This window comes from Neoarius graeffei, chromosome 5 (assembly GCF_027579695.1).
Source record: "Neoarius graeffei isolate fNeoGra1 chromosome 5, fNeoGra1.pri, whole genome shotgun sequence".
Taxonomy (NCBI): Eukaryota; Metazoa; Chordata; class Actinopteri; order Siluriformes; family Ariidae; genus Neoarius; species Neoarius graeffei.
The window spans coordinates 76,966,371-76,978,600 of record NC_083573.1 but is presented as its reverse complement, the minus strand read 5'-3'; the positions used below and the strand labels follow the sequence as shown (position 1 = coordinate 76,978,600).

The following is a 12,230-nucleotide window of genomic DNA, read 5'->3' as shown; positions in this document are numbered from 1 at the left end:
TCAGCAACTTTTGGCAAAAAAAAAAATTCATAATAATAATAATAATACTCATTAATATTACCAAAAAAAGGGTGACTTTCAGGGAGGCCTGCAAGTGCCAGGAAATGCACTAGAATGCATCTCCAAGCATGTAGAACCCGTGAGTTTTTGGGGGCCTAAGGTGGCCCCTGAACCCCCAGCTGTTATGACTGGTGCCAGGCCGCTGATATTTTGGTCTAGTTAACAGCAACCCTTTAGCCTGGCAAGCCAGACTAAATGTGAATATTTAGTCTGGTCTCGGTCGTAGACATTTCCGAAGGGTGTGGGAGGAACAACCCCTTGTCTTTCAAACTGTCTCTGTGCGTATAGGCCAACGCTCTGACCAATCAGCGCAACAGTGACTGTGACGTAGTCAGAGCGACAGAAAGCAGTGGGGGAGACCTTGAAATAATTTTTCAAAATGCGTATTAATTAATAAACAGGTTCTAGATATTAAGAAGTTTGGAGATAATGACCACAAGTTTGGAGTCTGTACCACATACTTAACATACACTCTTATTTTTTTTTTTCAAGTGTTTTTCAAGGGTTTGCTTAAACTGTTTTTGAGAGTTTTTATTTAGTGGTGTTTGGTGAAATAATTTCCCTTAAATTTAAAATAATGGGAAAATAAGAAACAATCAAAAAGTAATGTTTCAAAGCTGTTTATTAATTCTTCGTACTGCACAAACTAGCCCCATCCTTTTGGCTACGAGCGGAGCCAGCTGGTAGATCAGACTTTTGCCATAGCCGGTCGGCAAAACAGCGAAAACGTCCTTCTTGAAAAGGAATGAGCGGAGAGCCTCTTCCTGCTCATGTTTCAACGAAAACTCCAAGTCTAATTCTTCTAAAACTGATTCCAAAGCGGAGTCAAACGCGCGCTGTTCACTAGCGGTAGCCATCTTTCCTGTTGTGCTTTCTCCAGCGTCGCGCAGCTTTGTCGTCACTCCTGCAAAAGCCCGCCCAAAGAATCCAAACAAAAACCTTGCATTGTGATTGGCGGGCACGATTTGATGCCCGGGGTGTTTTGTTGATATGGTGCGAGGCTAGACCCACTCGTAGGCAAAAATATTTTTGGCCGCTAGGCGGGTGGGTCTAGTTTACTAGGCTAGCAACCCTTCCCATCTGATGCCACATGACAACTTGGTGGAAGCCACGGACTAATGGTTAGAGAAGCAGCTTTGGGACCAAAAGGTTGCCAGTTCGATTCCCTGAACCAGCAGAAATGACTGAAGTGCCCTTGAGCAAGGCATCTAAACCCCAACTGCTCCCCAGGCTGCTCTGGGTATGTTATACGTCGCTCTGGATAAGAGCATCTGCTAAATGCCTGTAATGTAATTGATGAGACTAAGACACCAAGAGTGCCATTTCTCTTTTTACTTAAAAGATCATTTTAAAAGATCTCTCTCTCTCACACACGTCTTTAAACCTTTTCGGGTCCGAGTTTTGCCATTGAAGCTTGGCAAGATCAAACATCTTTGAAAACTACTTCGCACTCACTTGCTCGCTCAAATACTCAACATTATCACACACAAATACACTACAACCACTCCAGTTAAAATGCTCAAAATGTTAACTAGTCGCAGTTTCACTCACGCTCCGACACACACAAGCTGCAGTGAGCAGAAAAGAAGGTCTTTATTGTCTGTGGTTAAGAAAAACAGTGGGTGGATATGAACAAACTGCCAATTCTGATTGACGCTTTAGTAGCACTGACATCACTTCGACCAAATATAGTCCCTCGTCCCGCCCAACTCAAACTGGCCACAAGAAGCCGTCAGAAAATGATCCTTTCAACTGAAGAGATGAACATTGTTCTTTCTCAAACTTCCTCCTGTAATTAATAATTCAAAACTCATTATGAAAAGTTTTAAAATAAGGGATTTTAACAAAAGGCTCAGTGCCTAATGGTGTACGCAGACCATTAGCCTTCATGCAACGCGAGAGAGAATAAACAGAGCTGTGAAGACGCTGAGTGAAGAAGAGAAACACTGCCACTGGTGTCCTTGTAGCGTCTGAATGGCACAACAGAACAGCATTTGCTCCATCATCAGGGTCGAGTTGGAATATAGAGGATGCCTTTAGCCCCTTTTTCACGGTCTGTACAAGGCGGGACCTCTCCGTTATTATTCCGCCTCACGCGCCGTATGAAACAGCTGAATATGGAAGGGGTGGGGGGTCTGTGTTTCTGCCTGTGAGCCGGAATGATTGGTTGTAACAGAGCTGGACTCTACATCTGTGGGAAAGGGACAACCAGCACAGCGGGACAGGGTGGGACATTTTGACCTTGACATTGTACTTTCCGAAACCAGCATGAATTCAAATGTCTGTGGCTTTCTGTTTCAAATCGCATCCTGCTTCTCTTCACTTTCTCCTCCAACATATTTCTGATCCACAAACATGCTGCTTGCACGAGTCTCTCCACTCCTCTCATTATCTTTTACTCTGATTCTCTCTCTCCCCATTTCTCCCCCTCTCTCCCCATTTCTTTCTCTCTCCCCATTTCTTTCTCTCTCTCTCCCCCTCCCCATGTGTTTCTCTCTCTCTCCCCCTCCCCATGTGTTTCTCTCTCTCTCCCAGTTTCTGTTTCTCTCTCTCTCCCCCATTTCTCCATTTCTCTCTCCCCATTTCTCTTTCTCCCTCTCCGTTTCTCTCTCCCGTTTGTTTCTCCCTCTCCGTTTCTCCCTCCGTTTCACTCACTCTCTCCCCATTTCTCTGTTTCTCTCTCCCCATTTCTCTCTCTCTCTCTCCCCCATCTGTTTTCTCTCTCTCCGTTTCACTCTCCCTCTCCCCCATTTCTTTCTCCCTCTCCATTTCTGTTTCTCTCTCTCCCCATTTCTGTTTCTCCCTCTCTCTCCCCCATTTCTCTGTTTCTCTCTCTTAGTTTCTCTCTCCCACATTTCTGTTTCTCCTCATCAGTTTCTGTTTCTCTCTCTCTCTCCCTCCCCTTCTCTCTATCAGCATGCCTTATTTCCCAAAAAGCCGGGTCGGCTAAAAGACAAACATATATACACACACATATATATATATATACACATACATATACACACACACATCTCGTCTCGTCTTCTTCCGCTTATCCAGGACCGGGTCGCGGAGGCAGCAGTCTAAGCATGGAAGCCCAAACTTCCCTTTCCCCAGACACCTCGGCCAGCTCCTCGGGAAGAACACCGAGGCGTTCCCAGGCCAGCCGAGAGACATAGTCCCTCCACATTATATATATATATATATATATATATATATATATATATATATATATATATATATATATATATATATATGTGTGTATATATATATGCATGCATGCTCTGTGATGACCTGGCGACTTGTCCAGGGTGTACCCCGCCTTTCGCCCGTAGTCAGCTGGGATAGGCTCCAGCTTGCCTGCGACCCTGTAGAACAGGATAAAGCGGCTAGAGATAATGAGATTTTATATATATATATATATATATATATATATATATATATATATATATATATATATATATATATGAGAGAGAGAGAGAGAGACAGGGAGGCTGTTACTTCCCTTAAATGTGAATTATTTAACAGAAGTGATTACACATGGCCTATGATGCTCAGTAACTTGGTTGTATTTGAAGAATGGTATAAATGTACAGAGTTAACAAAAGCACCTCAACACTCCATTCACCTGCCGCGGTTTTTAAAGCAGTGCTGGAATGCTCGGGGGATTTGTATTTCTGATGTGTAAATACAGCAGCCTAGATGCCGATGCTCCATTGGGACACGTCATCCTAATGGCGGCTGTGGAACGCTGGCTCGCGATGTAAAAAACACACACTGGCGCTGCTTCATGCCGGTGTTATTGGGTTCAGTGTAAACAACCAAAGCCGGAATATTGAGGTGCCTTATTTACACCAATATTGCAGAATATCTGTGTAAAAAAGGCTACAGACATCCAGGGCCAGAAGTCCAAGAGAGAAAAACTGTCTGTGCTCTATGAGAAGGCCAAGTCAGTTTCTCTCCCCGTCAATCACTCGCCAATCGTGGGCATCTGTAAGCTCATGGATGAGGAAGGCGGCAGTTAGCGCTTTCCTCGGGCTATGTTCAGATCCACAGTTTTAAAAAAATATGTAGTAGCTGGCTTCGCACATCTCAGATGAAGCATGTGCTCACCTTCACCTTCATTTGGGAGGCGTCATATGATCATGGTGTGCTAACTGGCAGGAACTGGGACCAGACTGGGAGAAACTGGGGTATTTATTTAAAACAAACAACAAAAAACCCACACACCACATTCCCAGTCATTATAGGTGAAAATTCAGAAATGTACACCTCTGTCCAGGTTTCTACACATGTTTCGTCAGATCTTTCTTGAAGTGTGATACTGGGACTGACCTAAAACCATCACTCAAGGCCAGACTCTCTGAGGAGGCCAGTCTATATGAGGACAGCATGCTCTCGCTATAATGAAGGGAATGACCCAGGCTAGCACACAGAGCCAAACAGGACAGAAGAAGAGGGTCAAGTTACGTACCTTCATGAACAAGGTTGAGTTCATCAGAAAGCAAATATGTTCAGGAGGTGCGAGTGCTCGATCGAGGCGCTGTCTTTTAGGAAAGACTCGTAGCCAAAACAAATATTATGCCCAACTCCGCTTTAATCTCTTGAGAGAAGATTCCAGAGGGAAAACTCCACAAGCTTAGACCTGACCCGAGAGCGTTTTAAATATCCATGAGCACATCAATCAGTCTGGAATTCGCTTCGAGTCCTTTCATTTGAGGAAAAAAAAAAAAAAACATTCGCACTGTGGAGTAATTCATTAACTATGTTAATGTTAAAGGTTGTTAACAATCGACAGATGTAAATATAAATAAACAACAGTGGCGAACCGTTACTATTTGAGCTGGGACTTCAGGTCAGCCAAGCCTTAGCCAGATACCAAAAAACAACAGGGCAAAGGATTTCACAAGGGATTAGCGGCAGGTTTCCAGGTAGCTCTGTTGTGTGTAGTTGTTGATGTTGATTTTAAAAGTAACTAGGTAAATTACATTGGGAAATGAATACTTAAGTCTGAGTGAAAAATACTGTGGCGAGCGTGCAGCGTGGAAGAAGAGTCCGGAGACAGAAATCTTAGTTTCTCGGTTGTTAGCCTGTGCTACTTGCTCTTGATAGACAGCACTGGCTTGACTGCTTTATTAGCATTCGCTAACACTACTGATGAACGCTACACCGGCTGGAAGTAGGGATGGCGAAAACTAAAAAAAAATCTTGACCGACCACCAAGCCTCATTAGCCAGTTAAAGTCAGTTAACCAATGAGTTTAAAATTCTAGAATTGGAATTATTAGAATCTATTCTAAATCTAACCGCGAGCATCCGCACATTCAGTCCCAGTCGCTGCCCTCCACTCACATTACCTTTTCTACAGCGCGAAACATTGTCAAACGCGGCACTGATGTCGAGGGGTTTGTATTGGAGCGGAGGACAAATGGCTCCAGCTTAGAGACAGTTTCAGTTGGCCATGATGGCGTTGAAAATAAAGTCAAGTGCTAGAAGAAGTACATAACATTCAGTGATGGGAATAACGGCGTTAAAATAAAGGCTGTTATAACGCCGAGTAATCTAATTAATTAGCTACAATCGTTATAACGCTGTTACCAATATCAACACGCCATTACTGCATGGTATTGAAGTTGCTCTGAAGCCGTCACCGACTTGGCTCACAGACATAAAAGCTGCGTTTGTCACTCCCCCTCCAGACACCGCTGTCGTTTCATTCTCCCCCCTTCCCTCCAAAAGTTGGCATCTGCACCTTTAGTTTGTGTGGAGAGATATGATCTGCAATAACATGCATTGTTGGCTACAGACCGAAACATACTTTCAGAATGCACTGGCCAAGGCAGGACTAAACTCCATGTGCCTTCTAATAATAATTTAAAAAAAAAAACAGAATAGTAATTTGTAAGCTAAAAAGTCTAGCCTGATACTTTTTGAGACTTTTCTTTCGCCAAGTGGCAGCTGTCTTCAACTGGGGTGGGAGGGCGGGACATGACTGAATGGGTGTTTCTGATTTGTCAGCTGTCGTCCTTACACCGCATGGCATGCCCCAAGCGTTTACAACACGGAATTCCAGGTTCTCCGCTCCAAAATCGGCAGCTTCAAAACGATTGATTTTTTTTTTAAACCGACAACCAAAAAAAATTTAACCGGTTGACGTTGATTCGGTCAACCATTGGTCAAACGGTCATCGGTTAACATCCCTAGCTGGGAGGTGACTTCACTGCATTGGCCTTCAAGAAGGCCAAGAGTGATACATTTTTGGTCCCTCCTACTATAAATCAAAATCTGATCGGTTTATTCATCTGTCACTTCGTGCATAAACAGACACCGCCATGGCCTTCTGTCCCGGCAATGAAGTCCGAGCCAATGAGTGAGCAGCTCTAAACTCTTCTCAGCCTACAGACAACAAATAAAAAAAATCTCATTGGATAACTCTACTTTACTGTTTTCAGGACAGTAACCTTTTCATTTCTGAAGCAAATTTGATAGAAAATAAGGCCAAATTAGAAGAGAATAATTATCATGAAATTATGAAAGAAATTAAATCTAACACTTGTAATGCTGATATGTTTGGGCCTTCTCTGAAGGTCGAGAAGGCCCTGACGGTTCCCCTCTGGTAAATAAGAATGCTTCTTTTTCACAGCTAAGAAAATCACTCTCACGATAACGGGTTAAGATCAGAATTTCCCCTCTAAAATAACGATTAAGAGAGTGTGCATGATTATAGAGTGTGAAACCATTAGCCGACATGGCACTGAAGGCAAAGACTAGTGTATGATCTGCTGATCCGAGCTGAGAACACCACCACGAGCGAGATCCTTGTGCGAGGTCAGGGGGTCAGGGTGAGGAGATAACACCTCGAGTGCATGTAGAGGGCCACAGAGGAATCGCTGTGTCATAGTGATCTCGGCCCAAGAGGAGGTTGTCGAGCTGAATTTCACACAAGTTGTGTTTGAAAAGTGTGAATGTGGAATCACGGCTCATTATTATTACACTAATTTGTTTAAATTACTGGTCACTAATCAGTTTATATGTACGTATAATTACATAAAAGATTCCTACTGAAGATACGGACTTCATTTTATACCTCGTGAGCAAACTACTGACCGTCCAGAACTTCCCGCTTTGACAATTTGATCAGGAAAATAAAATGCACGGTTTGAGTCAGATATATTTTTATCCAGTTCAGGATGAAAAACATGAAACACACATGGTGTATTTGGCAAACAGCCCACCAACACACAAAATCTATTCCCAAACGGTCCTGACTGAGACTTTTATCGTTTAAAGCGATCGCTCAAGGCTGATCCTGGCCAAGCATGAAAACGGTGCGCTCGGCTCTCGGATCAGTGTGCGATCTTTGAGGGGTGGGGGGAAAAAAACAAAACAAAACAAAAACAACTCCCAGAACGAGCGAGAGCTCACACACAGTGCTAGAGCTGTTTGAGCTCTGCCTGGCCGAGTCTCTGTGTGTGCGTGCACGCGCGCGAGCGTGTGTGTGTGTATACTGTACATCACGGCTTTGGCAGAGCCAGCGACGGCAGATGTTCTCGCCAATCTGTGCGTTGCGGTTGCTAGGCGACGGCGAATGTGGGAGTAGTGCCGCTGCCTCAGACCCCCCTAGACAAAGCCCTTTTTAGTGAATCACACATACACACCACATATCCGTGCGCGCGCGCGCACACACAGAGCTGTAAATGAGGCTGGGCAATGCCAGTACACTGTTTGAGTTGCTGCACATACTAAAAACCCTGCTGCCTCTGCGACTCAGCCTCTTCAGCATTCAGGGCCTGAATTTATGATCCTCCATGGGGACGTCCAGGCTAATGGCGACAGCAGATGTCAATGGACACAAAAGGAAGCACGTCCTAAAAGCATGACATGAGAATCCGGAGCCTTTGAGGTAAACATTACGACCGCTGCTCGGCCTGTACATTACATGGGCAATATAATTTTACTGGAACCATACGTTCTTTTCTTGCCATTTCCATCAGGTGGCAGATTGGCATCCTACATCCTGTTCCACCTCTCGAACAACTTCCATCCCAAAGCTAAAACCAGTTAATGATTATGACTTCAAAACTGGGTTTTTAAAATAGGCCTTACAATACAATACACCTTTATTAATTCTCCCAAATGGGTTTTACAGAATTAATTTACATGAAGCTTAATATTAAAATATAAATAAAGAAAACAACATCCTTAATTACAACAATAATATATATATATGCTTTAAATGCAGCTAAAAGAGTCTGAACATTATTATTATTATTATTATAACCTGTACATTCACTATTCTGGCCTGTTCACACTTTCATTTCTTTAATGGATCATAACACTGGAACTGCACATCAGCCATCGAATTCGTGTCTGCTTGTAGTGGAATAAAAAGGTCAGGCTATAAGGACATAGCTGCATGATAATGACGGGAGGGGGGAACCACCAATGGCGAATGGACGCAGCATGCAGAACAACTTGGTGTGCGCAGGATCATCAGAGGACAGGAAGAGCAGTACTGAACTGGAAAATGGCCAGCATCTCTGTGCGTTCATCAGCGCTCACTCTTCCACACAGTTGTTTCAAGAATAACTCGGTACCCGCAACTAGTGTTCGCGTCAATGTTGTAGTCGAGTCACTAAACCTCGAGTCCGAGTCCAGTCTCGAATCCCCAGTGTTCAAGTCTGAGTCAAGTCCAAGTCATTAAAAAAAAAAATTTAAATTTCGAGTCCGAGAACAAGACTCCAACTGCACCATTTGACGGTGGCTGTTTCAGCGCCATTAACATTAGTTTGTTCCTGAACATGATGTATGAACAGGTGAATGTGCTTCTCTTTGTCAGAGAGTGCCAAATATTCTGTCAGAGATGGTTGGGAGACGGATGCAAGTGCAGAAGGTGTGTTTATTAATACAAGCGAAGAGGGTAAACAATCCAGAACGGCAGGCAAAATCGTAAAACAGTGTAACAGGCAATAGGTCGAGCGAGGCACAAACAGGCTATCGTAGACTCGGCAGAATCAAAGACGAGAAACAGGAAATCAGGGATCAGGAAACCAAACAAGGAAATAAGGCTCGATAATGTGTCAGCAACGCAACTCAATACTTCGCAAAGTAAGTGTGTTTTCACACAGTTTTTATAAAGGTGCTCTGATTGCACCTTAAACCTGTGCGAGTCGTTTACAGCGTACGCCCAAGAGTCTATCTCAGGGCTCGAATTTCATATATTTTTTCACCAGCCAGCCAGACTAGTTACCTTCCAAAGTAACTAGCCAAACAGAAAATCAACTCGCCAAAATTTGTTCATGTATGAATTTTACTTCTGTCAAAAATAACACAAAAGAGAGTAGTTACCATTGTTCATGACCCGAGTATTTTGATACTGTTGTTAAATACATAAATGAGAACAACACAGAGCACCATAATATATCAACAAATAATAATATATTGGACTTTTTTCCTTTTTTTCCTGCAGGTTGGGAGGTCTGTAAACCAATCAGGATGCTCTTTGTCTAGCATGCGCTTCATGAACAGGCACACTTGCAAGTCTCTCTTGCTCTCCCTCGCGCACTCCGTCATATGCGCGATGCAGACATTAATGTTTCGCGTGCACACTCTTGCTCGCTTGCTCTAGATTCTGGGAGATATTATCCAATTTGCGGGCATCAGGGAGCCACTATCAATATGCGGGAGACTCCCAGAACTTCTGGGAGACTTGGGATGTCTGTTATATGCATGCGCAGTAGTGAAAAAAACGACACCTTGACTGTCCTGCCGATAAACACATCGATTAACACAGACACGGCACACGCTTAATATGTGGCGGCTTTAGTTGACGGTGTGCCTGAATCTTCGCTTCATATATCTTTTTTATTTTCAACTAGCCAGCCGGGCTACTCGCCAAATGACAAATTAAGTTGCCTCGGGTGACCGGACCACCACGAATTTCGAACCCTGTATCTGATACACATGCCAAGGCGTGTGGGTGCGACACTCTTGCACGAAATTAGTACAAAAATTAATGTAGATATAAATATCTTCTGCCAAATTATTATGGCATGTTACAAAAAATAAAAAAATTAAAAAAAATTAAAAATCGGAGTCCTCGTCTTCAATTTACAAGTCTGAATGCAGTTAATGCACGAGTCTGAGTCCAAGTCCGAGTCATCAGTGCTCAAGTCCAAGTCGAGTAATGAGTCCTTAAAAATTAGGGCATGAGTCAGACTCGAGTACTACGAGCCTGGTTTGATTACGAGCTGAACAGAGATAACACACAAGAAGTCGTCAAAAGGAAAGACAGAATGAAAAGGGGTCATTAGACTTGAGCCAAGAGGTAAGATTGGGAATCTCGGGTGGATTCCAGTTAACGCTACGGACATCAAGCTGCTAATCGCAGATCAGGAAAAGCTGCTTTCAACTGCACAAAGTAACAGAAGACAGCAGCTCACCACAGGCCTGTTAACTAAACAAACACAGCTTTCCACATGTGTAACTGGTCATTTTGGATATATAAACCAGAGCGTCAGCGATGCTGTAGCTCATACAGCCGGACCATGAGAAACCAGACTCGTTTATAATTAGCTCAAGTGCTCATCATGAGAACAATTAGAACAATTTGATCTTCCAAACAAAACAATCAGAACTAAAATCCAGTGAAAACTCAGGGAGGAGGAGGAGTGATTTTCCTGAAAATTCATTAATCGGCCTAATTAGTAACATGCTCATGAGAAATCATAAACCAGGGAGTAGCTTTTGTGCAGACTGATCAGATCTTCCACAGGCTTTCGTCTAAACGGGGGAACAGGGGCGCTGCGCCCTCTTACTCTCGTCGTGCACCCCCTTACCGACTCCGTGAAAACATCCCAGCAACACTACATGACAATGTGTCTGATCATCAAATACGTTATAATTGCTCCAAAAATATTCCAATCATAGTAGATACACCGCCAGACGGTGCAAAAACAATCCGAATTGGCGTTTAACAGACTGAGGCGCCATGTTGTTTAGTTGTCATGGCTGCTCTCGCGGGATTTGACATGGGTTACATACAAGGTCAGCTGACTTGTAGAGCGAGATTTCTCGAGACTGAATGACCTTTCACCCACCGGCGCGGGAGCTTTTGACAGAAGTAGTTTGCGAGTTGTTTTTGTTGACACTTGGGCATTTAAAGATGTCATCCCGCGGCACGAAGCGGAAGAAAGCCAAAGACTGTCCGGGGCAGAAGAAGATTAGGCCAAATAAAAAAAAAAAAAAAAAGTGTGTTTCCGGTAACCCAACCGATCGAGAATTTCCGCGTCGAAATTGCTGACCGTAAAGTTTTTATTACAAATTTCCCTCGATATTTTAGTGTAAGCAGTGTTAGTTTGTCATAATTTTTTGTTTCAACGCATTCAAGTTGTGAAAGAAACGATAAAAAGTAAAATGTTTCGCCACTTCTATCAGCCCTCCTCCATAAACTGAGCCGAGCCGCCATTTTGAATCCTCATTCAAGGCTGTAATGCAAATTGCTTCCTTTTCAGTATACAAGTGCACTTCCATGGCAGGGAAAAACACTACATTTTGCCGCCTATGTAGTCCCTTATTTATACAAATAGGAGTCATTCAGGATTCAGCCATGTTTTTGCTCGACCCAAGTTCTACAGTAGGCTAGGCTAGGCCATCTGCTTTTAATGGAAGTAGCCTAGGATGTTATTTTCATGTTATTTCTTGATAAGGTGTTTTCACGTTATTACATGAAAATATCATGAAATATCGCTTCCGTAGATCATAACTCAAACTTTCGCGATATTTTTTTTATTCATTTAAAGATTTAAAACACTTATTTTATTATGATGTGTGGTATAAAGGATTCTGTGCCAAAATACTATTTTGTAAGATGTTTACTTGTGTTAATTTTTTCGAACAAAATAAAAAAAAAATTGAGAAAAAAAAAAAAAAAAAACCTTTCCTACCTACCGACCTTATTTTAGTATTTCATGTTACCGGAAACACACTTTTTTTTTTGGCCTTACTTCTTTCTTTTTCAATGTTGACAGACAATTTGTTACAATTTCCCTCTCAGATAGCCTCAGAATGTCCCATTGGAGCATTTTTCAAAGGCTTTGCACGGCGGGGGGGGGACAACCGGCACCATCCCCCCCCGCTCCCTCGCCATGGTGAGCGCCCTCATACTAAATTTTTCTAGAAAAAACCCTGTTC

General features: G+C 43.0%; 1 protein-coding gene across 1 annotated transcript in view; it reads right to left on the bottom strand.

Moving 5' to 3' along the window:
• Nucleotides 1–12,230, bottom strand: part of acvr2ba (activin A receptor type 2Ba) — a 221,612-nt gene that overhangs the window by 67,180 nt on the left and 142,202 nt on the right. The window lies entirely within an intron of this gene.